Source organism: Nelumbo lutea, chromosome 1 (genome assembly GCF_056320005.1).
Source record: "Nelumbo lutea isolate HS-2025 chromosome 1, American lotus-T2T, whole genome shotgun sequence".
Taxonomy (NCBI): Eukaryota; Viridiplantae; Streptophyta; class Magnoliopsida; order Proteales; family Nelumbonaceae; genus Nelumbo; species Nelumbo lutea.
Window position 1 is genome coordinate 66107598 of NC_142684.1, and position 25326 is coordinate 66132923.

The window sequence follows — 25326 nt, forward strand, 5'->3', positions numbered from 1 at the left end:
TTAGCTGTAGCAAAGGAATATTTTTATCATTGCAAGCACTAGGACTTGCTAATGCTTTGCATTGGCAAGTGGGCTGTGGTATTTTATGAAAGCTCAGGACCAGGACATGGCAGGAGTTGCACCTCATTGCTAATTAGTATGGTAGCGAGTTACGTGTTCGTTTCTTCTGCTTTCTAGGTGTGCCAAGGCCTAAGGAAGTGTGCTGCATCTAATAATTAATACAGCCAGAATTATCCAGGCTCCAGAGGCGCTGGTTCGTCTTAACGACTTCCCAACCTCTCTCCATACATTCAATTATTGCCTAACCAACCATCCACCCTCTGGCGGTGGTGATTAACGTTTAGAGAGCTGACTGCAGAGGTGTATTTGATCGGGACTTGTATAACTTGTAAATTTCAAATTCGTTCTGTGGTTGGAGGGGTATGTGACTCACCGAGGTGTAGGACTCTGCAAGTCTAAACAGACGGAAGCCCCTGATCTGGGTGGGGTTTAAAACCATTCATTCCCCTTCCTCATGAGTCCCATTTCATGACTAATAATAAATTATAATCAGGTTTTAGCATAATACATAGCGCCATAGCTATAGTGGCTATATTCTCGTCTCTAGTGCATTGGATAAAGATCATATATATATATATATATTCAATTCGCTTGTTTTGTTTCTCTTACTATCTGTTAATTAAGATGTACCTTACCTATATTGAAATCTGATTTGTGATCTGTCGATATTCGGTTATCGTTCAAGCTTAAGCCAATTTTGGATACATTTGCATAATTTTATCTACACTTTTTTTTTATCATTGGGTCTCTATGGAGGCAAGGTTCAAAGTATTGACATTTGTCCGCCTGTATCGGTTGATATGTGGGACCCCTCTGATATTCTCCTACAGTGGGTGTATTGGAGGTGTGACCGGCTTAGGGGTAAATGAGACCTAAATCGGTACGTTTGAACTGGTAGCAAAAAAATTAAAAAAACATTTCAATGTGTATCGATTCACCCGAAATACCTCTATTGCCGTATCGAGCGTGATATTTTGAACCTTGCTATGGAGTGGTTTTTATTTTTCCCTGAAAGCTTTTTGGTTTGGGCCGTATGTCAAATTCGGTTGTAACATTGGTTTGTCACTCAAGGTCATGTCCTTCCATCTTCTCGTGGTCATCATCCTATATTTTGAACTTCCTGACCCACTAACTTTTTATTAGACCAATGCCCATACATTTGGCAAGTTTGAAATTGATGATGCAGTTTCGCAATCTTTATCCATATGCCTCTGTCCTTCCACCATCTAATGTTTTTGATTATTATATCAAAAGGAATTCACTAAATAACTTAAAACATCTTTATACTCCATCCACGTATTTTTCACAAACCATCGGAATGATCAGCGACACCTGACAAAATTCTTCCACCTGAGTCATCGACGGTATCAATGATAATTAATTGAGGGACAACAGCAATATGTATCGATATGTATCATTCTGGGACCCCTCCAATATGCTCATATGGTGGGTATATCGGGGTTCTGACTTGTTAAAGTGGGTGGAGGAGACTTAAACTGGTCCCTGAATTGGTTTCGGAAAAATCTAGAAAAACCAAAAAAAATTCTATCGATTTTTGCCCGATACGCCTGCCCATGCCAGCCTATGGAAATTTTGAACCTTGCTTGGCAGCTTGTCATGTCTTGCATTGAACGGACAAAACTCCGCAATATGGCCGGAAGAAGAGTGCTTTTATTTCTATGATCCCCCCTATCTACAATTTCTCTTTGGTCTTTTTGGTGTTTGCAAGTTGGAACATTGATAAAAATAAGAAAATTCTCTATTCTTTAAAATGGGGAACGCTTATTTGAAAATAAAAGGTGAGACTCGTGAGATCGTGAGGGGGATTGGCTCTTTCCTTATTCAGAGAAAGGTACGGGGCGAATGGATGATGCCAAACGAGGTCAAGTTTTGCACGTTTTTCGCAACGGACGCGGATGTTTCGGGCCTTCCGGCTTGTCCTTCTGTAGTTCTTGAATTAAGACTGTTCCCGAGGAATTAAGACTGGTTACACGGCCCATTGTATTTATTTCGTATGTTTTTGCACTTTTTCTATATGTATTTTGAGATTGAAGAGTGTTTTTATGTGCGTTACTTTTTCACTATAACCAAGGTCCTTCATCAAGTCGAACCTGGTTAATTTTAATTTGTATCACGTCTTGAAGCTTCTATTACTAAAGTCTCCATCAAGCACTTGAATAAACTCGATTTGTGTTGCCGGTACGCAGCAGCCATCAGATTACTAGCTTTTTACAGGGCATTTTGCATTAATTCCACTCAGATGTGTGCTTCCTGTCTTGCGAAACGGTGTAAAAAAATAGGGTTTTTTTTTTTACTGTTAAGTGCATCCCACAAATCTTAGCTCTATCGTACAGTTGGGGTAGGTGTTAGTTTGGAATTGATGCTAATACACGGGTGGTTATTGGGATTTTGGTGGAGGTTTCATATTTTGAATGGTTGTAGGTCTGTAGTGGAATACAGAATTCTGAGGTGGAGTGCAGTCTACGAATCTTTAAAAAAATAAGGAATTTAGTGGGGCCCTGTGCAATGTATGGGCAAAAACCTGATATTTAGTATGGCGATAAAAGGGGTTAAACGGAAATGGAAACCGTTACATTGGAGGGGAGGGCGCAATCCTTATGGCTATAGGATTTGATCCTAAGCTGAGTTTGGAAAGAGTACAAATGCAAATATGTAGAGTGCAAAACGTTATATCTATATATATTTGCATTTGTACTGCTTCCACACTGAGCCAGTATTTGCTGCCACCGATATCTAGAGAATCTAATTGAGCCACCATCAGGTGGTTTGTATTTTCCTAGTTATTATATGTTTTTAGTAGAATAAATTTTCTAATCTAATAAGTGGACTATTTAATTAGTATATCCAATAATGTGAAGTATTTTTATACTTTCGCTTTCATATATTTGAAATTAGTTGATTTATTTAGTGCTTTATGCTATTCAATATTTTCTCAAATTATTACATTTTTAATCAATTATTAGATTCAATCAAGGTTCAAAGTGTCGACATGTATCGGCCCATATTGGTCGATACGTATAATTCCGGGACCCCTTCGATACAGCGTATCAGAGGTCTGAATGGTTCAGGGGGTGGAGGAGACCTAACCGGCCCCCCTAAATAGGTTTTAGAAGAAAATAGAAAAAACTAAAAAAGAAACAGAATTGATTCGCCCGATATGCCCATACCAGTGTATCAGGCATATCGGTATTTTGAAACTTGGATTCAATAGTTAAAAATACTTAGTATTGAATCAACAATACTGAAATTTGGAGAGAACAAATGCTTTAAATTTATTTATATTAATATTATAGCTTAACTTTAGTTGTTTTAACCCTTCCATAAATCAATTTATTGATATAATTGTTTACTTATTTTCAAATTCTAATACATATAATAATATATTGATTTATTATTATTTTTGGGATTAAACTAATACACATCATTTTAATTTATAATAGTATTTTCATTCACACCACTATTATAATACATCTAATCATATATTAGTAACTAAATAGGATCAAATGTAAATTTCACTAAATCTAGAAATTATCAACAATTAACATCATTTAAGGATCAATCAGTGAAATTATGTATTTACACTAAAACTTACTATTAATTACATTTATGGTTAATTAACAGAATTTCACTAATCCATTCGTCGCTTGAATGATGCCAAAAATAGAAAAAAATAGAGTTAGAAGACTTATGTTAAAACACAGTAGAATCCTTGTTCTTGCACAACATTTCCATCTTCCCACCAAGCCATGAGAGACCATATGTATATTAACATCATTTAAGGATCAATCAGTGAAATTATGTATTTACACTAAAACTTACTATTAATTACATTTATGGTTAATTAACAGAATTTCACTAATCCATTCGTCGCTTGAATGATGCCAAAAATAGAAAAAAATAGAGTTAGAAGACTTATGTTAAAACACAGTAGAATCCTTGTTCTTGCACAACATTTCCATCTTCCCACCAAGCCATGAGAGACCATATGTATATGCACCCCATATGGGTCCCCATAAGGGAAAGGCCATCACCTAGTAATAAACTCAACGTTTTTCTTGTAACTTTTCCATGTGGGATTCAAGCAAAACTGGGAGAGAAAAAATGTGTTCAAAGAGTGGAGGGAAACAAAATTTGAATTTTGGCAAAAGTCAATTGGATTATGTGAGCATGAGACATGTGTGGGTGTGCAATTGAATGGAAAAAGACAAAACTAACATTCCTAAACTTTTGAATCACACACATAAAACTACAACAATCCCCAATGTATGTGTCTTTTAGACTATGAACATACATTTAGGATATGCAAATTAGAGCATACAAAAGCTTGGTGGATTATGCCTATGAACCATTGGAAATTAATCTTTTAACTACATAATGTCTCAATTTGATATATTTTTTTTTACCATTAGAGGTCTTATTCTTTGTTTGAGCAATAACAACCTATCAATCACAATGTAGTAAAATATAGGGAATTGGCTTTTCACATAAAGGAATATCAACTAAGAGATTTCTTAGCTATTTAGTTGAAGCTTAGCCTTTTTCGAGGTTATAAATTCAAATTCCATGGTGGATTTGATTGTGCATGTTTATTTAGAAGAATTCCATGACACAACATCCCCACCAAGTATAAAAATATAACCATTGGTAGAATTTGATTATAATCAGAAATCAAATTTGCATCGCTGTATCCTTTTAACACATAAGAATAGCCACCATAAAATTAACCATATCCATAGTTCCTTTAAGACATTTCAATAGTCTAGTAATAGCATGCTAGTGATCATTACTAGGACAATGAGTATATCTACTTAGTCTACCAACAACATATGCAATATCAGGATGAGTGCAATTTTTCAAATACATCACACTTCCCACAATTTTGGAATATTCTTTTTTTTTTTTGTATAGAAAAGGGGGATGGAGTATTCTAATTGAGATACAACATTCTCTTTGTTCTTAACTAGGTAAATATTGTTAAGCTGTCCAAATTTTCTAAGAATTTTCTCAACATAATGTGTTTGAGATAATAAAATACCTTTATTGGTTTTGTAAATTTTCATTCCTAAAATAAAAATAACTTTACCCAAATCTTTCATATCAAATTTGGACAATAAGAAATTTTTAGTTTCTTTCACAACGAACAAGTCATTTCTCATGATTAACATATCATCAACATATTGACATATTATTATCCCATAATTGTCACTAAATTTAATGTATACACAAGTGCCACTATCATTAATGACAAAACCATTAGATGTTATTACATTATCAAAATTTTCATGCCATTTATTTGGTGCTTGTTTTAAGCCATATAAGGATTTTTACTGTCCTAAGGGCTGAAAATCTTCAGGTTGGTTCATATAGATATCTTCCTCAAAGATGTCCATTTACAAATGCAGGTTTTACATCCATTTGGTATATAACCAAGTTATGTATAAAAGCTATGAATAGGATTTCTCTAATAGTGGTGATTCTTGTTATTGGAGAAAATGTATTAAAATAGTCTTTACCTTCTCTTTGTTTGTACTCTTTAGCAACCAACATTATTTTGAATTTATCAATAGTTCCATTAATCTTAAGTGTTTTGTTGAAGATCCATTTACATCCAATTGATTTAGCTCATTTTGGTAGATTTACTAATTCACATATATGATTAGATAATATATATTCTAATTCACTGTTAATTGTCTCTTTCCGAAAGGCTGCATCAGAAGAGGTTAAGGCTTCCTTATAGGTTTTAGGATCTTCTTCAACCAGGTATGAGAACATACCATCACCCAAGTTAATTTCTTTTCTTGCTCTTTTGCTTCTTTTAAGTTCAAGAATTGACTTAGAATCAATGTATTTAAAATCAAACCGGATAGGGAGCCATTCTAGGGTCCGGTTGTGGGTCGAACGGTCCGAGCGAATGACCCGCTCTGACAAAAAAAAGGCAAAAAATTGTTCTCGGGTCAAATGTTTCGACGGTTCAACTGTCGAGTCCGCGGTTTGCTGACCAAATCAATAGTTTTTGCCCAAAAAGTGGTTTTAGGGTAAAACAGAACTAGTTAGGTGACCGGTTCCCAGGTTTTCTGGTCCAACTATCTAGTTCGGTCCGGTTTTAAAAACATTGCTCATAATTATTACCAGGTACTTGGGTGTTAAGATTTTCAGTTGTTCTGTCAATTCTATTTTCTTTATTAGTTTCACCCATTTTATAGGGAAAGATGGTTTAAAAAATTCTAGATCTTTAGACTCTAAGATAGTATTGGGCTTTACAATACTACCTTCATGTTTTAATACAAGAAACCTATAGGTTGCATTGCTTTGTGCATATTCAATAAAAGTACAATTCATAGTTCTGGGTCCAATTTTCCTCTTTTTAGTTTCAGGGATTCCAACTTTTGCTAGGCACTCTCACACTTTTAGGAATTTCAAATTTGGTTTTTAACCCTTCCAAAGTTCAAAGGGTGTTTTTCCTATTTTCTTATGTTGAATTCTATTATGCAAATAACGTGTAGTTATTATGGCTTCCCCCACATATTTTGAGGCAAACCAAAACTTATAGGTAGACAATTCATCATTTCTTTTAAAGTCCCATTTTTTCTATTTGCAACTCCATTTGATTTAGGAGAGTAGGGTGCAGTGGTTTTATGTATTATTCCTATATTTTCACAAAATTTCTTGAGGGATAAAGATTCATATTCTCCTCCCGGGTCAGTTCTAAGTCTTTTAATTTTCTTGCCCAATTGTAATTCAACATCATTTTTGTACTTTTGCATAAAAAAATCATTTTTGTACTTGTAGAACATTTCTTCTATTTCACCTTTATTTCTAAGAGTATATAATTTTGCAAATTTGGAAATGTCATCAACAAAGATTATGTAACAATCCAAGCAACTCATTTTGTCTTTGTATTGGTTTGTGACTTTTTTTAGTAAATTTTGATTCTACGCATATTTGACATTTGGAAAGTTTGTTTTCTGAAAAAATCAGAAATTAATCCTATTTGTTTCATTTTTTTTAAATATAGAACACTAACATGTCCTAATCTACCATGCCAAATATCAACAGAGTCAACAATATAAACAGAAGTAGAATAATTTTCATTCATGATTTCAAGTACATTTAGAACAAACAAACCGTTATAACCCTTCTCGAAAAAAGCCTCATTTTTGTTGAGTATAAGTTTATCATACCTAATGGAGAGTTTTATCCCTATTCTATTGAGTAGGGAGCCCGAAATTAGGTTTCTATGGATGTTGGGAACATGAAAGACGTTAGAAAAGGATATAATTTTCCTAGAAATCAGTTTTAAGAGTATCATTCATTTTCCAATAATGGGAGTGGGCCTAGAATCACCTAAGAACACCTGTTCACTTCCCCAGTGGGAGTATAGAATTGGAAACAACTTCTATTGCTGCAAATGTGTCTTGTAGCTCTTGTGTCTAAGATCAATTCCTTAGAATATGCTACTATATTAACCTCGCAAACAACAACTGCGACAATGACATTTAATTTAGTCAAATTAATTGAATTTTTGTTATTGTTGCCATTGCTAGAGTTCTTATTAAGTTTGGATTGTGGTGCCCAACGTCCTTGCTTTCCGCATCTATGATGGACACTTTTCTTCTTGAAGTTAGGGTTAAAACTTTTTTTTTTGAATTTTTTGCCTCGGTGGTGTTGTCCTCCATTTTTTTTCCTTTGGTTCTTTCATGTTTTTTCTTGCTTTATCTTCAATTAGGTTTGCCTTCAAGGCCATTTAACAACGTGCATAGCTCGTTCCTCATCTCTTTATCAATATGAAACAAAAAAAAATGAGATTAAGTTAAAATTGAAGACATTCCACACTTGATAGGCAAGAGTGGGAAATAGGGTTGGATTGTTTAAAAAATGATATGGGTTTAAAAAAATAAAAAATTCAAAAAAGGAGAAAATTCCTAGACTACCTTGTTTGTATGTATGTATATATGTAGATTAGGGTTAGGTTGTTTCGCAAGCCCTAAGACTAATAAGCATTTACTTTTGTGGAAATGACATTTTTTCTCATATTTCAAAAATGCATAGAATTCGCATCAGCACCCACAGAGCGTGCTCCACAATTATCCCACAACACATCCTAATTGTGTATTGGAACATCTCCCATTGACAAGTATGGGAGATGTTTCCAATGCATGCTAAGATGTGCATGTGGGGTGCACTCATTGGGGTGCCATTTGTATTCAATGTGGGTCCACATGTATGACAATATCACAAATTATTTTCAAGTCACTTTACGGAAGTACTTTAAAAAACTATATTTGTAGAATTATTGAAGTGCTTTTAGAAAGTACATTACAAAAATGTTTTACAAAATTAGGCTTTGTTTGTGTACACTTCCACTTTTGTACTTTTAATAGTATAAAGTACAAAGTACAAATACAACTTTTACTTTGGTATTTTTGCTTTGAAAACCCTTTGGGTAAAAAATTTTGAAAAGCATGCTTTTCAAAACTGAAGTACCATTTTCTGTTTGGCAAAAGCATTCTATCAGTCATGTGATTCATTTGATCTTATACATGACAAAGGCCACATTACTCATGATTAGCCACATTAATAAACTGAAGATACACACAGATGCCACATGTACACATCATGTACACATGGCAACCACTTAGAATTGGCACTTGGTTTAGGAAACAAAGTGGTTTTGTAAAAGTATAATGCTATATATAACATTACAATAAACAATCTATAAAAACATTTCAGTGGCGATAAACATGCAATAAACATACCATTAAGCTAGAAGGTATTGCATGAAATTGAGAAAAACATTAAAAGAAAGGGGGAAAATATGAAACTGGGATCCATACTTGTGATACTGGTGAGGACCGTGCTTCCGATGACAATTTCCGGTGGCAATGGTGGTTGGGGATGGGTTATGATGGAGCAAGAACTTGTGGTGGCAAAGAGGTTAGGGCTTGAAGACAATAGGCGAATGGGGGAGTCTCGATTGAGGGGTTTTACTGACCATCCTTCACACAAAGTAGAAGCAAAACTTCCCCCAAAGCACACAATAATAAAATTCAACTTCGTGCTTTTAGGGGGGGGGGGTTGTGCTTTTAGAAAGCATGAAAGCCAAAGTAGGAAGTATGCCATCTGAACACGATATGGTGTTTTTCATACTATGAAGGGCCTTACTTTCATGGAATTAGTTTCATAAAAAGCAATATTCCAAATGTACTTCCAAAAAAGTAATTTCACAAAAGTACTTTTTTACAAAGTAATTTTATGAAATTACTTTCAAGAAGTATTTTTACATGGAGGTGCTTTCAAGAAATGATTTTTAAAAGTACTTTTAAAGAGTAATTTCATAAAAGTACTTTTAGAAAGTACTTTCAAATAACACCACTATATTGGTTAACCTACATGTTATGGCCAATAAACACTATATAATACTTACTACCAACCATTAAACACCTGTAAGGAGGTAAAAATGCATCATCATCAATTAAATAAACATAAATGTATCTATATATGTTCCATGAAACACAACCCTAGTCAATATATAGTGAATAGAAAAACACAGATGTAAACTACGTGTTGAAGTCACATGATGTTCCCTCCCATCTAGCAGGGACAAATGCAAACCACATGTTGAAGTCATATGTGACCATTAGATTTTGTATGCAAGGCCCCTTTCTGTGGCGACGATATGGTGCTTGCATATTAGCATGAACCTATATAGATATGTGTGTCCCATCAATGACTCTTATACTATTCTACAAAATAAAATTCAATTTTATAAACTCATTTATTTTTTTAAATAATAAAGCATAGTGTGTAAAGATTAGCTTAAAGTAGGGTTAGTATTTTGGGTTGTGTCAAAAGTTAGGAGGCCCTATGTTGGTTAATGAACCACTACCATCAACACATTATTGAAATGTTGACTAATTGTCTGGTAAAAGTGAACACCACATCATTGTATAACAAACCAAATAGTTTGGTAAAGGTGTGACCTGAAAGGGATTTCTTTTGCTTTCTTTGTCCGTGTTTTGTGCAACGATGGGTTTACTAGATGCGTGAACCCCCCACCCAACCAGAGACATCTACGTTGACATGTTCAAAATTCAGTAACTTTAACAGACGTTTAGCTGTTAGTTAAAGAATTTGGTCAAATCGGATACAAAAAGACAAAAAACTTAAAACACACCTTACACTATTCTCCCTCCCATTCTTCCTCCACCAACCCCTAGCCTAGAAGCATCCATCGGCGATTGACCATCTCACTGAATGTAGAAGCCACTAGCAGCGACACAAAATCAAGTTGATGCGTTCTTCTTCTTCTTTCATGTGTTTTGATATTGATAATGGGCTTGAGGATGAGTTTGGAGATGGTCGGCAACAGTCCTTGTGATGTTGGGCTTTTTTATTTTAACCTCGAAATCCTTGACACCCAAATGTGGGTTTGGTGATGATAAAGAAAAAGATAAATCCATCCCTTTTTTAATTGAGTATTGCCTGTTGTGGTCTTAGTTTATGATTTGTGTTCATAGAGGAAATATGCGAAGAGACAAAAAAGTAATGTGGTTCCTTGTTTAATTTGTCTGGCATGTGTACATAACATGGGCCTTTACTTGATTAATGTTTTTATAGTCTTGGGGCTAATTGATTTTGATTTTCTCTTGCTCTTGACATTGGGCAAGAAGAAGGCAAAGCATAGGAGAAGAAGGAAGAAGAAAAGTGAGAATGCGGAAGAAAAGAAAGATGAGACTTTAGGCCATGTTTGGTTCAACTCTCATTCCTTTTCATTTTTACCCAAGATGAAATTCTAAAATGGACAAGAATGGATAAAAATAGGTAGAATGAGAAAATATTGCTATGAACCAAACACTTTTTTCCTTAAAATGATTTCTTTTCAGACTAACAAGTGTTCTATGTAAAAGTGCTTTTGTAAGAGTGCTTTTATAAAAATACTTTGATAGAAGTACTATCATAAAAGTTCTTTTGTAAAAAGTGCTTTTATAAAAGTACTTTCATAAAAGTGCTTTTGTAAGAGTGCTTTTATAAAAGTGCTTTCATAAAAGTTTGTTGGTGTAAAAATACTTTTATTAAAGTGCTTTTGTGTAAAAGTACTTTTATAAAAAGTGCTTTCACGTAAATGTACTTTTATAAAAGTGCTTTTGTGTAAAAATATTTTTTTTAAAGTGCTTTTTGTATAAAAGTAATAATATAAAAGTGATTTTGTAAAAGTACTTCCATGGTAGTCCGCTAGTAAACATCTATGGTAGTAGTTTTGTAGGCATATTTTTTTCAAAGAATGAAAATGAACAAGATGGAGCATGATTATTTTTCATGCTGTAGACTACTTCAATTTTGTATTATGGGCTGATTTTTCATTCTAAAAAGAACGTTTCCCATGGCAAGAATTTTGTAACCAAATACTCTGATGTTATTCATTCTTGTTCATTCTTGTTCATTCTTGCCTAGAATGAACAAGAATTAAAAGAATGAGGCCTAGAACAGTTAGAATGAGCAAGAATTAAAAGAATGAGGTCTAGAACAGTGAGCCAAACATGGCCTAAGCCACCATCATCTGTAATTTTATTTGTAGATTTGCATTGCGTAGGATGTGCAAAGAAGAGAAAGGTTCTTTCTACGTTTTCCAACCCAATAGTCCAATATTAATCATATAAATTCTGTCTCTAGATACAAGAGTTGAAGAGCTTGTCATGGATATGGCGCAAAACCAATTAAACATAAAGGGGATATTAGAGCCCCATGTTGTTACCTAAAGCCGAGGGAGTGCCTATGTCAGAAGTTGTTACTTCGCAATCCCATGTATCTTTGTTTTTCTTTACTTAGAAATGTTGAAGATGAAAAACAAATCCCAGCCCCCTGTTTCATCATTCATCAGGTTAGTGGATTGACGATGGTAGAACTGAATGTGAGCATGCATTCCGAGGCCTGTGCCGAGCAATTGAAGAGAAAGATACTCAAAGTGAGAGGTGGGTTTATGCTCATATCACATTGCAGGCAATAGATAAAAGGAAATCTTTTTTTTTTTTTTTCGGTTTTTTTTTTTTTTTGGGTTGGTTCTACTTCTTCTTTGACTTCTACTTCTGCAATCTCATCTTGATCATAGTATATATTATGTGGCTTAGGGGTGCAAACAGCGGAGACAGAGTTGAGCACATGAAACGTGACAGCAACCGGAACCATGGATGCTGATCTTCTCGTCGACTATGCATACGGAAGGACCAAAAAGCAGACTCGAATCGTATCACAACAGGAACCACCTGTCAGCGAAAAGAAAGAAGAGGGGGAAAAGCCGACAGAAGAAGCAACGACGAAGGCCGATGAGAAAAGGCAGAGAGTGGCAACGGGGCAGAAAAAGGGGAATAATGGCAACAAGGAAAGAGAGAGGGTGAGGGTGGCGGTGAAAATAAGAGGGAAAGCGGAAGGAGAGGAGAAATAGTAACACGGAGGGTATTGTTTTGGAAGTAGAGCAAATTCAAATATGTACAAAATAATAGAAAATGTAAAGTTTTACCTCTACAGTTTTGTATTTGTACATTTGGAATGAGTATAAATACAGATTTATAGAATACAAAATCTTATATAAATATATTTTTTATGCATTTGCATTCTACATATTTGTATTTATACTCTTTCAAACTGAGCATTTTTGTGTCAGATTCTTTTAACTAATGGGTAAAGGGTCATTAAAGTTGGTAAATTTTAAACACGCCAATGTGGCATTTTTGATTGGCAGATTCACACGCCCAATGCACCCACGGGTGCATAGAACGTGGACTTGTCCTCTACTTACCTGTTTACCCTAACAAGTTATGAGGGCCATTTTGGTTTGCTAGAATAAATATTTGGAATCGGAGTTGGAATGGAATTAGGATCTTCTCCCAACAAAATACATTCTAACCCTCTATCAATTTGATCTAACACCGCACATCTCACCATAAAACTAAGGCCTATCATAAAAGTGGGACCTGTCATGTATAAGATGTGTGATGTGAGATCTTTTTTGATGGTAGAGATTTGGAACATGTTCTATTGGAAGGAAGGTGTTTAAAACTTCAAATCAAAGTTTAAAATGATTTCCATTTCCGCCCCACCCACAATGTGGCACATAAATTCCTATTTGTAGTGAGAACATCTTCCCATGATAGTATCAGAATCGAAGATGTCATCATTGGGAGCTGTTCCTAATACACGACAGGAATGTACAATAGGACGTTGTGGGGCGGAGATGTGAACACGCCTAAAACCCAACCAAAACTTCAACGTTCAAAACCCAATGGACCGTTAGAAGGAAAGAGGACGAAGAAAATGGTTTATTCTCTATCTTGCCTTCACCTTCCATCCTCACCAAAACCCAACCAAAGCTATCATGGAAGAAATTCACAGCCCATTGCCCTAGAAAACCTCAGAACTGATCTTCTTCACAACTTCAATGATCCATTCGAACTCAAACAAATCCATTCTCTTATCATCAAAACAAATTCTCCCCACTCAATTCTCCCTTTCTCTCGTGTTGGGTTGGTCTGCGCTTTCTCCCCGAGCTTCGATTATGCTCAACGGATCTTTGAACGGGTAGACAAACCAGAAATTGTTATATGGAATTCTTGCTTGAAAACCTTCGCCGAGGGCGATTCTCCCATTGATGCCATTCGTCTCTTCTATCGGTTGCGCCAGTTTAATGTCAGGCCTGATACTTTCACCTGTTCATTCGTTCTCAAAGCTTGTTCCATTTTGTTGGATCTTACCGCTGGTAGGAGTGTTCATGGATTGATTGAGAAACTCGGGTTTCAATCGGATTTATTCCTTCAAAACACAATCGTTCACATGTATGCATGTTGCGGTGCAATTGATGATGCTCGAAGGTTGTTTGAGAAGATGAGCCATAGAGATGTTGTGACGTGGAATATCATGATAACTCAATTGATAAAGCGGGGACATATTGCCGAGGCCTACGACTTGTTTGCTCGAATGCCCGAGAGGAATGTGAGGTCATGGACTGCAATGATTGCAGGTTACGTCCAATGTGGGAAGCCTAAAGAGGCTATTCATCTTTTCATACAGATGGAAAGTGCAGGGCTGAAACCTAATGAGGTAACAGTTGTGGCTGTTCTTGCAGCCTGTGCGGATTTGGGTTCGTTGGACCTTGGTAGGAGGGTTCACGAGTACTCGGACAGATGTGGATTTAGGAGAAATGTGCGAGTTTGCAACACTCTGATTGACATGTATATTAAATGCGGCTGCCTCGAGGTTGCACTCCAGGTTTTTGATGAAATGGAAGAACGAACAGTTGTGTCGTGGTCAGCCATGATTGGAGGCCTAGCAATACATGGGCAAGGCAAAGAAGCTCTGAGGTTCTTCTCCAAGATGACCCAAATTGGCATTAGACCCAATGGCGTTACCTTCATAGGACTCTTGCATGCATGTAGTCACATGGGACTGATAAACGAGGCCCGCAGGTTCTTTGTCAGCATGACTAGGGACCACGGGATAACCCCCCAGATTGAGCATTACGGTTGCATGGTCGATCTTCTTAGCCGGGCTGGTTTCCTCCAAGAAGCCTACGAGTTCATCAAGAACATGCCTGTCAAACCCAATGGAGTCGTGTGGGGAGCTCTCCTCGGTGGTTGTAAGGTTCATAAGAATGTCAAGTTGGCTGAAGAAGCTATCAAGCACCTTCTCGTATTGGATCCACTTAATGATGGTTATTACGTAGTTTTATCGAATATATATGCAGATGCAGGCCGGTGGGAGGACACAGCAAGAGTAAGGAGGTTGATGAGGGATAGGGGTGTTAAGAAGACACCCGGATGGAGTTCAATCACCATAGATGGCGTAGTCCATGAATTTGTGGCCGGGGATGGGAATCATCCTCAAGCTGAGGAGATATATTGCAACTGGGAGGGATTACTACGACAGATGAAGCAAAGAGGCTATGTGCCAGATACTTCGGTTGTCCTCCTTGACATGGATGAGGGTGAGAAGGAGAAGGTTCTGTATCGTCATAGCGAGAAGTTAGCTGTTGTTTATGGTCTAATGAAAACACCGCCATCAACACCAATTAGGATCATGAAGAACCTTCGGGTTTGTGAAGACTGCCACAATGCTTTGAAATTGATATCCGCAATTGCTAAAAGAGAGATTGTCGTGCGTGATCGAAATCGGTTCCATTGTTTCAAAGATGGTTCTTGTTCTTGTAGAGACTATTGGTAGCACTTGAAGTTTTTCCAGTGGACCATCTGATTCTAGGATCAAACTTTCAAGGGTTGTCTTTTGATGGATGATGAATCTATAACTCGCTAGTTGCTGGGGCATCATGTATGTGACCTCTCCCCAGATGATGCCATTTCCAGCAGTCATTGAAGAAGCTAAGGCTTGCAAAATAAAGAAAACTTTGTTGGCCATGCCAACGCGGCAAGGGCTGCTTGTTCAGATATGAGTGGTGTACTGTATCTATTTACATGGAGGCTGTTTGATCCATTTTTTTTAACCTAGCTCAAATTAAAATTTACTCCCGGTCCAGGAGTGGCCATTGATAAACTTTGTTGGCCATGCTACTGTGAACCTACGATGAACATAAGGCCATTGTGAGGTTGCGATGAGCTCCGAGCCATTGCAGACTTGCGACGAGCATGAAGCCATCACAGACCTGCAATGAACTCAGAACTATCATGAACTTGCGATGAATCCAAGGCCATTGCAAGTCATAACGAGTAAAGAAACACATGCTTCATTAATAACACACGTGACAGAACATCTAGTAGGATTAGAAAGGACACGGGAGATAAGTATTGATGTCACCTGCACCACATTAGTTTTAAGAGACTTGCAAAAGGAAGTAGCACACATGTATTATGGGAATCCTCAAACGAAAGGAAACCCCATCCTTGAGATATCTCATAAGACATGTGACGAAACCCTAGTGGTGTTCCCTGACAACCGACACTAGATCAAATATTCCTTTCCCTAGTGGGAATCAAACACTTTTAGCTTATTCATTTCAGGACCTCGGGATCTTTCCCTATAAATAGGGGTCCAACTCATAACGAGGGTATCATTCTATCATTCTATTCGCCCTAGCCTTTAGCCTACCCTTTGCCTTTAACCTTCCTTCATTTTTCAAGGAGACCCCCGCACATAGCCTTACCTTCATACTCACACTTACATTTCCCCCTTCATTACTGGGCTCCAGGTTGCCAACACATGCACCATACCCGCACCAATGGAACTTATGCACAATTTCAAACTCCCTCCTAGCATTGGGTAGCACTCTAACACCCAAACATGCCATTGAAGGTCATCTGGTTTTGAGTCAAAGCAAATGACCCATTAGAGTTTCATTGTCTTTGGAATCCAATCCACCCCAATCACCATGCTAAACTTTTTCCACACCTTTCTAGCCAAACAACTATGCACCATCAAATGATGGATACTTTCAGCACTACCTTCTTTGCATTGAGCACATTTAGATACAAGTAGTATTCCCACACTTTGCAGGTCACAACCTATTCCTATTCTTCCCCTTAGCAATTTAAAGAAAGCAACTTTCGTAGGTAAAGCCTTGTTCCACAAAAGCAGAACTGTTAGCATTACTACATGGTATAAGATTGGGCAGATTACTGGGCACACAACTTTGATAATAGAAGGGTATTCTAAAGTAGTAGTGGGATGGCCGCATCAAAGCAAACTTCATTTGCTTAATGAAGTTACTGTTTCCAAATGAAAAAAAAAACTTGGCATAATAGAAAGTAAAGCAATAACAAGAACATTGAACACCATACGTTCTTAGGTTCATAGATCACTAAATGGTTTTTACTAATAGAAATAAGTTTTTTTTTTTTTTTTACTCATTGTTGGTGTGAAAATTTTAAGAAATTCTCATGCAACATAATTCACTCAATCGAGTAATTGAATATCTATTTTTTAGGTAAGGTTTGATGTAACCGTTTTCGGCCACGTACCAATGTTTTGTGATGTAAAATTTTTTGGCAAAGTACCTCGTTATTCGACCCAGTGGTAGCGTGCCTTAGTGACGAGCTACTTGGTGGCGAACTCCCTGGGGAGAACTGCTTGGTGACTAACTGCTTGGTGGCGAACTGCTTGGTGGCGAACTGCCTTGGTGGCGAACTGCCTTGGTGGCGAAGTGCCTGGTGGTGAACTCCCTGGTGGCGAACTGCCTGGGGGCGAACTGCCTTGGTGGCGAACTGCCTGGGGGCGAACTGCCTGGTGGCGAACTCCCTGGTGGCGAACTGCCTGGGGGCGAACTCCCTGGTGGCGAACTGCCTGGGGGCGAACTGCCTTGGTGACGAACCGCCTGGGGGCGAACCGCCTTGGGGTGAACTGCCTTGGTGGTGAACTGCCTGGTGGTGAACTGCCTTGGTGGAGAACTGCCTTAGTGGCGAACTGCCTGGTGGCGAACTGCCTTGGTGGCAAACTGCCTGGGGGCGAACTGCCTTGGCAAACTGCCTACTAGGCGACCGATACCTTAGAGAATTTTGGAGCTCCCTGGTGCGGCGCAATCCGACTGCCCTCAGCATGAGGTGGTCTTCTTTCCTTTGTAGGCTGTAGGAGATGAGGGACCTGCGAGAACTTCATCTTTTCCTCCTCTTTGTAGGTGGCGGGAGCTGAGAGACCTGTGAGAACTTCATCTTTTCCTCCTCTTTGTAGGTGGCGGGAGGTGAGAGACCTGCGAGAACTCCATCTTTTCCTCCTCTTTGTAGGTGGCGGGAGATGAGGGACCTGCGAGAACTTCATCTTTTCCTCCTCTTTGTAGGTGGCAGGAGCTGAGAGACCTGCGAGAACTCCATCTCTTCCTCCTCTTTGTAGGTGGGGGGAGCTGAGGGGCTTCTGAGAACTGCATCTTTTCCTCCTCTTCGTAGGCGGCGGGAGCTGAAGGACCTGCAAGAACTGAATTAGAGGTCCCGGGGGTACTTTCCCGGTGGGGGCTCTTCGATGCTTAAGTTAGCACTCTTATTGTAGAGAGCTTTGAAGATAATATGAGAGAGTTAGAGAGCAGGGTTACTTCCCTTTCTTTTTCCCCCCTCCCCTTTGGGGGGTGAGGTCTTTATATACCGGAGTCCTCACGGGTTAGGTGGGTGAAAAAGCCTCCAAACGGTAAGACTCGTCGCATCCTGTCAGAACCGAGGTACGGTGGTGAACTCCTCGAGGTCGTCAGGCTGGCGCTTATGTCAGGCGGCTAGGTTGGCGCCTGGGCCGGGTTGTCAGAGGGGTGCCTGCGTCAGTCGGCGGGTCAGTGTCTAGGCCAGGTCGTCAGGTCGACACCTGTGTCAGTCGGCGAGTCAGTGCCTAGATCAGGCCGTCAAGCTGGCGCCTGTGAGTCGGCGGGTCAGTGTCTAGATCAGGTCATCAAGCTGGCGCTTGGCTGGATCATGCACTAGGCTGGTCCAGGTCGGCCAGGTCACGTAGGCCGCGCGCTAGGCTGCGCGTAGTTCGCGCAGGCCGCGTGCGCGCGCCGTGCAGGTGGCGTGTGCTGCGCGCAGGTTGCGCAGGCGCGCGTCAGGCCGCGCGCAGGTCACGCCAGGCCGGCCAGACTGGTGCCTGGGTGGGTCACCAACTTCGTAATTTTGTTGGCTGGGTGTTTTTCTAGTTGTCACGAGGTGCCACATGTCACAATTTTACTGGAGGGCCAAATCTGCCCTCATCAAGGTCTATTCAAGGAATCAAATGGATTGTTCCCCTTAATTACATCTCTACAAGAAAGTAGAAAACACCTTTGATTATGATGTAGAGAAATAAATGTATAGAACAAAAGAAAAGAGTAATAGAGTACTTCTTAAAAAGAACTTTTCATTTGCATTTCCTTTTACATACTTCAAGTGTACAAGAATGAGAAGAGAAAAAAAAATACAATTGAGAAACTCCACAACATTACATTTCTCTCTTTATTTTCTCTTTGATACAAAGAAGATTTACTTATTCCTTTCTTTACAACAAGTTGTAGTCAATTAGATGAAATTTTGACTATAGAATGTAGACAACCTTAATCCTTTGGACTTTGTATTCAAGAAGGGAATCATAGTTAGTCAAATTGAATATTTGATTGTAGATGATTTTTATCCTCATGTTCTTCATTTTCATTTGAACGGAACTATAATCATCCCTTGGGAATTAGACGATAGATGTTTAATCCCAAACTTGTCTTGATAGAGGGACCATAATCAACCAAGTAAAAACACTTGATTGTAGATGGTTGCTTTCCCTCTATTTCCCTACTTAAAAGCAAAAACAAAAGAGAGAGAGAGGAAGAAGGATACATAAAAGAAGGCATATATAGTAAAATATTTACAAAGAGGACTTTCCTTTACCTACTTGTATTAGTGAGATTTCTTTTTCTTCATTCTCTTCCATTGGGAAGTTTTCTTTTATTCTTTCTTTATCTTGACTTTTCTTAAGAATCTCTATAAGTGGTATGTTTGAGACAATTTTCTCCAAAGAGTGGGCCTCTAGTTTCCCATTAAGGAGCTTAAATAGGGAGTGGGGTAATTACTAATTATATAAGTACCCCTCCCCCTAGGTGAAAGACACCTATCCCTCCCACTTAAAGAGAGGGAACTCCCATATGACACCTTGTTTAGATTTGATGATTTAGCTAGCACACTAGCCAACTCACCTATTTGGGTTATAAACTATATAAATATTATTTTTTAAATTCCTACAACAGTGCCCCGTTGAGTACTGTGGGCCCAAAATATGGGTATATAGGGCTCAAATAAGCAATTAGAGTGGAAACTTATAAGTTTTATTATTAAAAAAGAATTGAACCTGAATTAGAAGAGTCCAAGTATGATTAGGACTATTGCAGTATTTCTCATTAGATAAAATCCAATATAATTTAGCTAAACAATTGATTTGATGAGGCTTCATATGAACTCATCTTGTTAGATTAAAAAGTCCTAGTGCAACTGGGACTCGATTTCATGATGCTTGACATTATTAATTGTATGATTTGATTTGAATGTTTTGAGGGCTAATAAAAAATATTCATAGTTGGAAGAATCCTAGTTGAAGTAGGACTCATCGATTTTATCAAATTGCCTTTGATTGACCTTTAAATCTAAGATATTTTGGCCAAGATTGGAAGTACTTATTTGAAAAATAAGTGCTTATTCAAATAAGCACTTTTTGTGTTTAACACCCACCTTTTTTAAATGCTTATTTTAAAAAGTAAGCACTTATTCCATGTTGGGTGTTTGGTGGTCTTTTTCTCTAATAAACACTTATTCATTTAAAAAGACAACTTTAACCCCAATTTTAAGACAAAATTTATCCAATAAGGTCTTTTGTGTTTCTGAGATACATCTAGGCCATGGCTATCTACATAGTAGAAGACATGTTGGCTTGCCCGAAACCATAGCAAGAGAAGTGATTGATGTCTCAACCAATGGGTAGAGGTTGCAGGAAGAACCAAATATAGCAAGTATATACATAGAGAACGATCATGAGTGACTGAAGAAGAAGATAGATAACGGGTATATACACAAGATAGCCGACTAGGTAGTTGAGATAAGTAATAGGTATATACACATAGATAATAGAGCAACTATTTTAGGATCTAGTCCTAGCATGTCTTTGTATTCCCAAAGTAAAAACATCTTTGTATTTTTTAAGAAAGGATTCATACATTATTAGCTCTTCTCTAGTGCGTAGACCAACAAAGATGGGCTTAGGGTCATCAACACTTCTAAGGTTGATTTCTTGAAGGTCATATATTGTTGCTTGAACTCCATTTTCAAGCATTAGTGATGCATGTTGAACTCCTTTAACTTCTTCTATTTTTTCATCTTCATTGAGAGGATTAATTAATCGAGGGATACCCACTTGAGACACAAATTATTCCAATTTATTACAATTAAGGTTCATACCTTGAAGTTCCATTAAAGTATTAAAATCCTAAATAAAATTCATACCTTGGTCCTCCAGATGTGAGGATCCATTATGCTCTTTGGTGAAGATGTAATTGACCTTCTATTTTGAATTCTCCACCATCTTTTATCTTTTTAATGATAATGTTGTTTTGCTCTTTATTTTTTACAATCTTGCTAATCTTTTCGATTGGAATTATAAGTCTCTTGAAAACAGAGACTCATTTCTTTTTATTTTATTGTATATTATAGAAACTTATAAGCCGTTTGAATACAAAGACTTATGGAGTTATTTTAGTGACTCAATGACTTGAACTTTTAGAGAACTATTCTTTTATTCTTTCCTCCTTTTATTGGAAATGACGTTAACACAATTATTTGAGTATGTGGGATTGATTGATCATCCTTAGTGGACAAGTATAGCTTGTCATCAATGTCACTATTGTGATCTCTTGCAATGATGTAAGAGCCTTTTGCCCCAACTTCATTTGGATTTTTGGAATGTACTTAAAGGTAGCTTTAGGTTTTGGGTCAACTTGAGATTTTTGCTTATTTTTTTCTTTTTGTAATGATACAACAATATTGATCCTTGAAATTGATAGTTCCTTGTATTCTTGGAGACCACTTTAAACATTCTCTTTAACTTCTCCCTTTAAAAATGGGAAAGAAGGAAAACTAGTAGACTTGTAAAATTTTGATCAAAGTCTTCTTGGATCAAAATTCTATGGATAGTAGAGTTTGGTCTCCCTCCCTAGATGGTCTTTCTTCTTATGCCTCCTTCTTCAACATCCTTACCCATTCAGAACCTTTGGGGGAGAATTTCTTAGTAAAAGAAATTTGGTGTAAACTAATCCCTCCTAAAGTGTAAATTCTTTGTTGGGAACTGTTCCTCGGAAATGTTAATACTTGCAACTTGCTATAGAAAAGAAGGTTAGTTTAGTGCCTCTTTCCTCATGTTTATATCCTTTGTTTGGCTAGTGGTGAGATTCTTCCTCACTTATTAATCTCATGCTCTTTTATGTCTTGCATTTGTGATTACTTTTCTTTACTCTTTGATTGTGGATGGGACCCCTCACAAAAAGTGGTTAGCTTATTCAGTTCTAATTGTATGAGGCTATAGAAAAAAGGGCAAAATGCTTATAGAATGTAACAAGAGAAACTGTAGTTTGGACCATCTAGGAAAAAAGAAACCAAAGGATTTTCAATGAGAAGAGAAGATCTATAAAGGTAGTAATTGAAACAATTAAAATCAAATGTAGGCACTAGGTAAAAAATATTGATATATTCAAAGATATTTCAATAGATGATATAATGAGGAAATGGGAAGAAGTGGCACAGATGGAAACACTTAAAGAAATTACTAAGATGGATTAGAAACCTCTAGAACCAAATAAGTTGAAGATGAATTTTGATGGTAGTACCCTTGAAAACCTTGGGAGAGTAGGAATAAGGGGAATATTTTAAAATCATAATGGAGAAGTCATGGCTTTGTTCTCAGGACCAATTGGGTATGAAGACTCAGTTCAAGTAGAGACAATGGCACTCTTATACGCTAGAGAATTGGAAGTGGAAAGGGACTCACTTTTCATCATTTCTTAGGTTAAACAAGTAAACTCAACACCATGGAAATATAGATTTGCATTTAAGGAGATGGACATTCTTGATGAGAGATTTAATTATACTTTTGATTCGATTAAAAGGACAACGGATGGATTGACAAATACTCTAGAAAAACAAGGAGTTGATAGACCTACTCTATTTTGGAATAACTGTAGCTGATTGTATTACAACAGTGGGATGTTGATCTATGTAATCTAGGTTTCTTTGTATATTGTAATACTTTGGAGTATAGAGTAGATAAAGAAACTATAGCCTGTTATTTGGTTTAATAAATAAATAAATTATCTTTTGTTGATAAAAAAATGGCATTTGCATAATGTATTTATCCTTGCAATGGATCTGGATTTGCAATCACCTTTCTCACCTCACTATCTTTACTAAATTTAAAGCATTGATGAAGTGCTGATGGGACAACTCCATGTGAATGTAACCACGGACGTCCTAAAAGGACATTATATGAAGTATTTGCATCAATAACATGGAACAAAGCATCAGAATATAACTCCCTAATTTCAGTCTTCAGAGCAATGGTATCCATTTCTTTTTGTCCCTCTTGATTAAACCATTGAATAGTCAAACATGAAATGGATAATTGATGGGGTGTCATACCCATAACCAATAAAGTTTTCAAGGGTAGAAGGTTAACAAAAAAAATCATAGTCTAGGAGAACTATATTGATAGGAGTGTCACATATTACTCTTGATTCATACAAAGGGCGGTTGTGATATTCTGTCTCGAGTTGTAAGTTTTCATCATCAAAAGATGTGCATGCCATACATGAAGCACAAACATTTGGGAACTTTAGTTGTATTTCATTTTGATTAACTTCATCTTTAAATTGTTCAAGGTTTAGCAATGCTTGAATTAATGCCTTTCTCAATTCTAAAAAGTTGGAGAGCATCATGAACACGTAATAATATAGGAATGCACATCAAATGGGAAAGGATTTCGTATTTAATGCACAATTTTGATTCTCGTAATGCTTTCTGAACTTGATGTTGAATCTTGATTAGATTCGACTATACTACAAAGTAATTTGATCAACCTCATGTTTAGTAGTGGGTAGTTCATTTTCTTCACAGACATATAACATGGTGCTGTTTCATTTTCTTTCGGGATGTACTCTTTCAATGTGACTGGAAATCTTAGGGGTTGTTCATACTCTTCTTCAAAATCAACTTGAACTTTTTTCATAGTCCTCCTTTTATTTTTCTTCTTATTGTTTTTCATGAAGGTTCTTCGTCCCCAAAATCTAATGCTTGAAGAGCTGGAGAGTTTAATTTGTATGGGATTGACTGAACCCTTTGCCTTTTTTACTACAGTTTGCCAACTTGTTTCTTCCTTAAATACAAAAAAATCACTAAAACACATCACACTCGGTTCCTATGTCAATTCATATAATGAAGGGAGGATAGGGCCCTCTTTCTCCAATAGAGAAACATTATTTGTAGCTACAGTAGTTTCCTTAGTAGGAGGTTTTTCTTATTTATCATTGATTGGATGATGTCTTTGAGAATGTAGTAGTCTTTGATACTATGGCTGACCATCCTATGATATCGACAATATTTTGGATCATTTGTCTTGTTCACCTTAGATGGTCTCTTTGGTTTTGGCAACTTAATTGCCTTTGCTACTAATATATCTTTAAAAATTCCTTCCAAATCCATATTATCAAATGAATATTTCTTTTTTCTTTGCTTTAAGGGTTAGGGATTGAGATGAATCTTTCTCTTTCTTCTTTTCTTTCTTCTTGAGATTAACAAAAGTGGTCATTGCTTCACCTTTGTCTATAGGCTTTTTACTATCTTTCTTCATTTGTGGAGGTAAATTAGTTTTTTTTTACAACCTTTTACCTAGAAACTTTCTTTTCAACATTAATGGCCTTGGAAACTAGTGTATTAAATAATTGTAGTTTAGAAATACCTACATAAGTAGCAATCTTTGGCAAGTACACATTTGTACTACTGAAGTTTCCTTTAACTGCTCAATATATTGAAGACTTATGTTTCTCCAACATCTAATGAACTCATTTACACTTTCATTTGGACTTTGTTTTGCTTCATCTAGGTCTGTAATAGAAAATTTTTTCTTAGAACTAACGAATTGTGCTAAAATAGCACATTGCATATCATCCCATGTGATAATTGATCTTGGTACCAACTATGTGTACCAGGTAAAACTTGTTCCTTTCAATGATTGCAGAAAGGCATCAGACATCACTGACTCACTACATGTAGAATAAAAATGAGCAAAATGTTTATGAGGAGACCCATTTATTCCATCACACTTCTTAAAACTAGGATTTTGATACCCTGGAGCAAATATGAGTGTGCTATAATGGGTATGATATGGTTTTCTTGTAACCAAGGACTAGCGGTGTGAGAGATGCTTAGAACTCCTTTATTCCCTTTGTAATAAGTGCCTTTAGATCTATTTAATGAGAAAGGGTAGAAGTTGGTGTTGTCTATTGAGACAACTCTTTAGCAGATGTACTTTCTTGAGTCGCCAACTGATTAGCAAGAGATGTAATTTCTACATCATTTTCTTCCATCTTCCATTGCATCTCTTGAATTTGCTCTTCTAAACTTAAAGTACTAGTCACGATGATTGTCATAGAAGTTGGCTCCTGGTCTTTTCCTGAGGAGATAGCCACTTCTTGCAATTGGGACATAATTTCGTCTATAGATTCATATTCTTGAATTGGAGATTTTTGATCTTTTTGGATTAGATTGACTTAATTTTGAA

At 37.0% G+C, this 25326-nt stretch overlaps 1 long non-coding RNA gene and 1 pseudogene across 2 annotated transcripts; both read left to right on the forward strand.

The window, feature by feature from the left end:
* The first annotated feature begins 5797 nt into the window (after positions 1-5797).
* On the forward strand, positions 5798-12589 carry LOC148875012 (uncharacterized). Its single transcript, XR_016107231.1, has 3 exons — positions 5798-5841; positions 11960-12050; positions 12207-12589. It is a non-coding gene; the product is annotated as an uncharacterized LOC148875012 (long non-coding RNA).
* Positions 12590-13209: 620 nt separating this feature from the next.
* LOC148875013 (pentatricopeptide repeat-containing protein At5g66520 pseudogene) lies at positions 13210-15589 on the forward strand (annotated as a pseudogene). Its single transcript, XR_016098490.1, has one exon. The product of XR_016098490.1 is annotated as a pentatricopeptide repeat-containing protein At5g66520 pseudogene (transcript).
* Positions 15590-25326: the final 9737 nt, after the last annotated feature.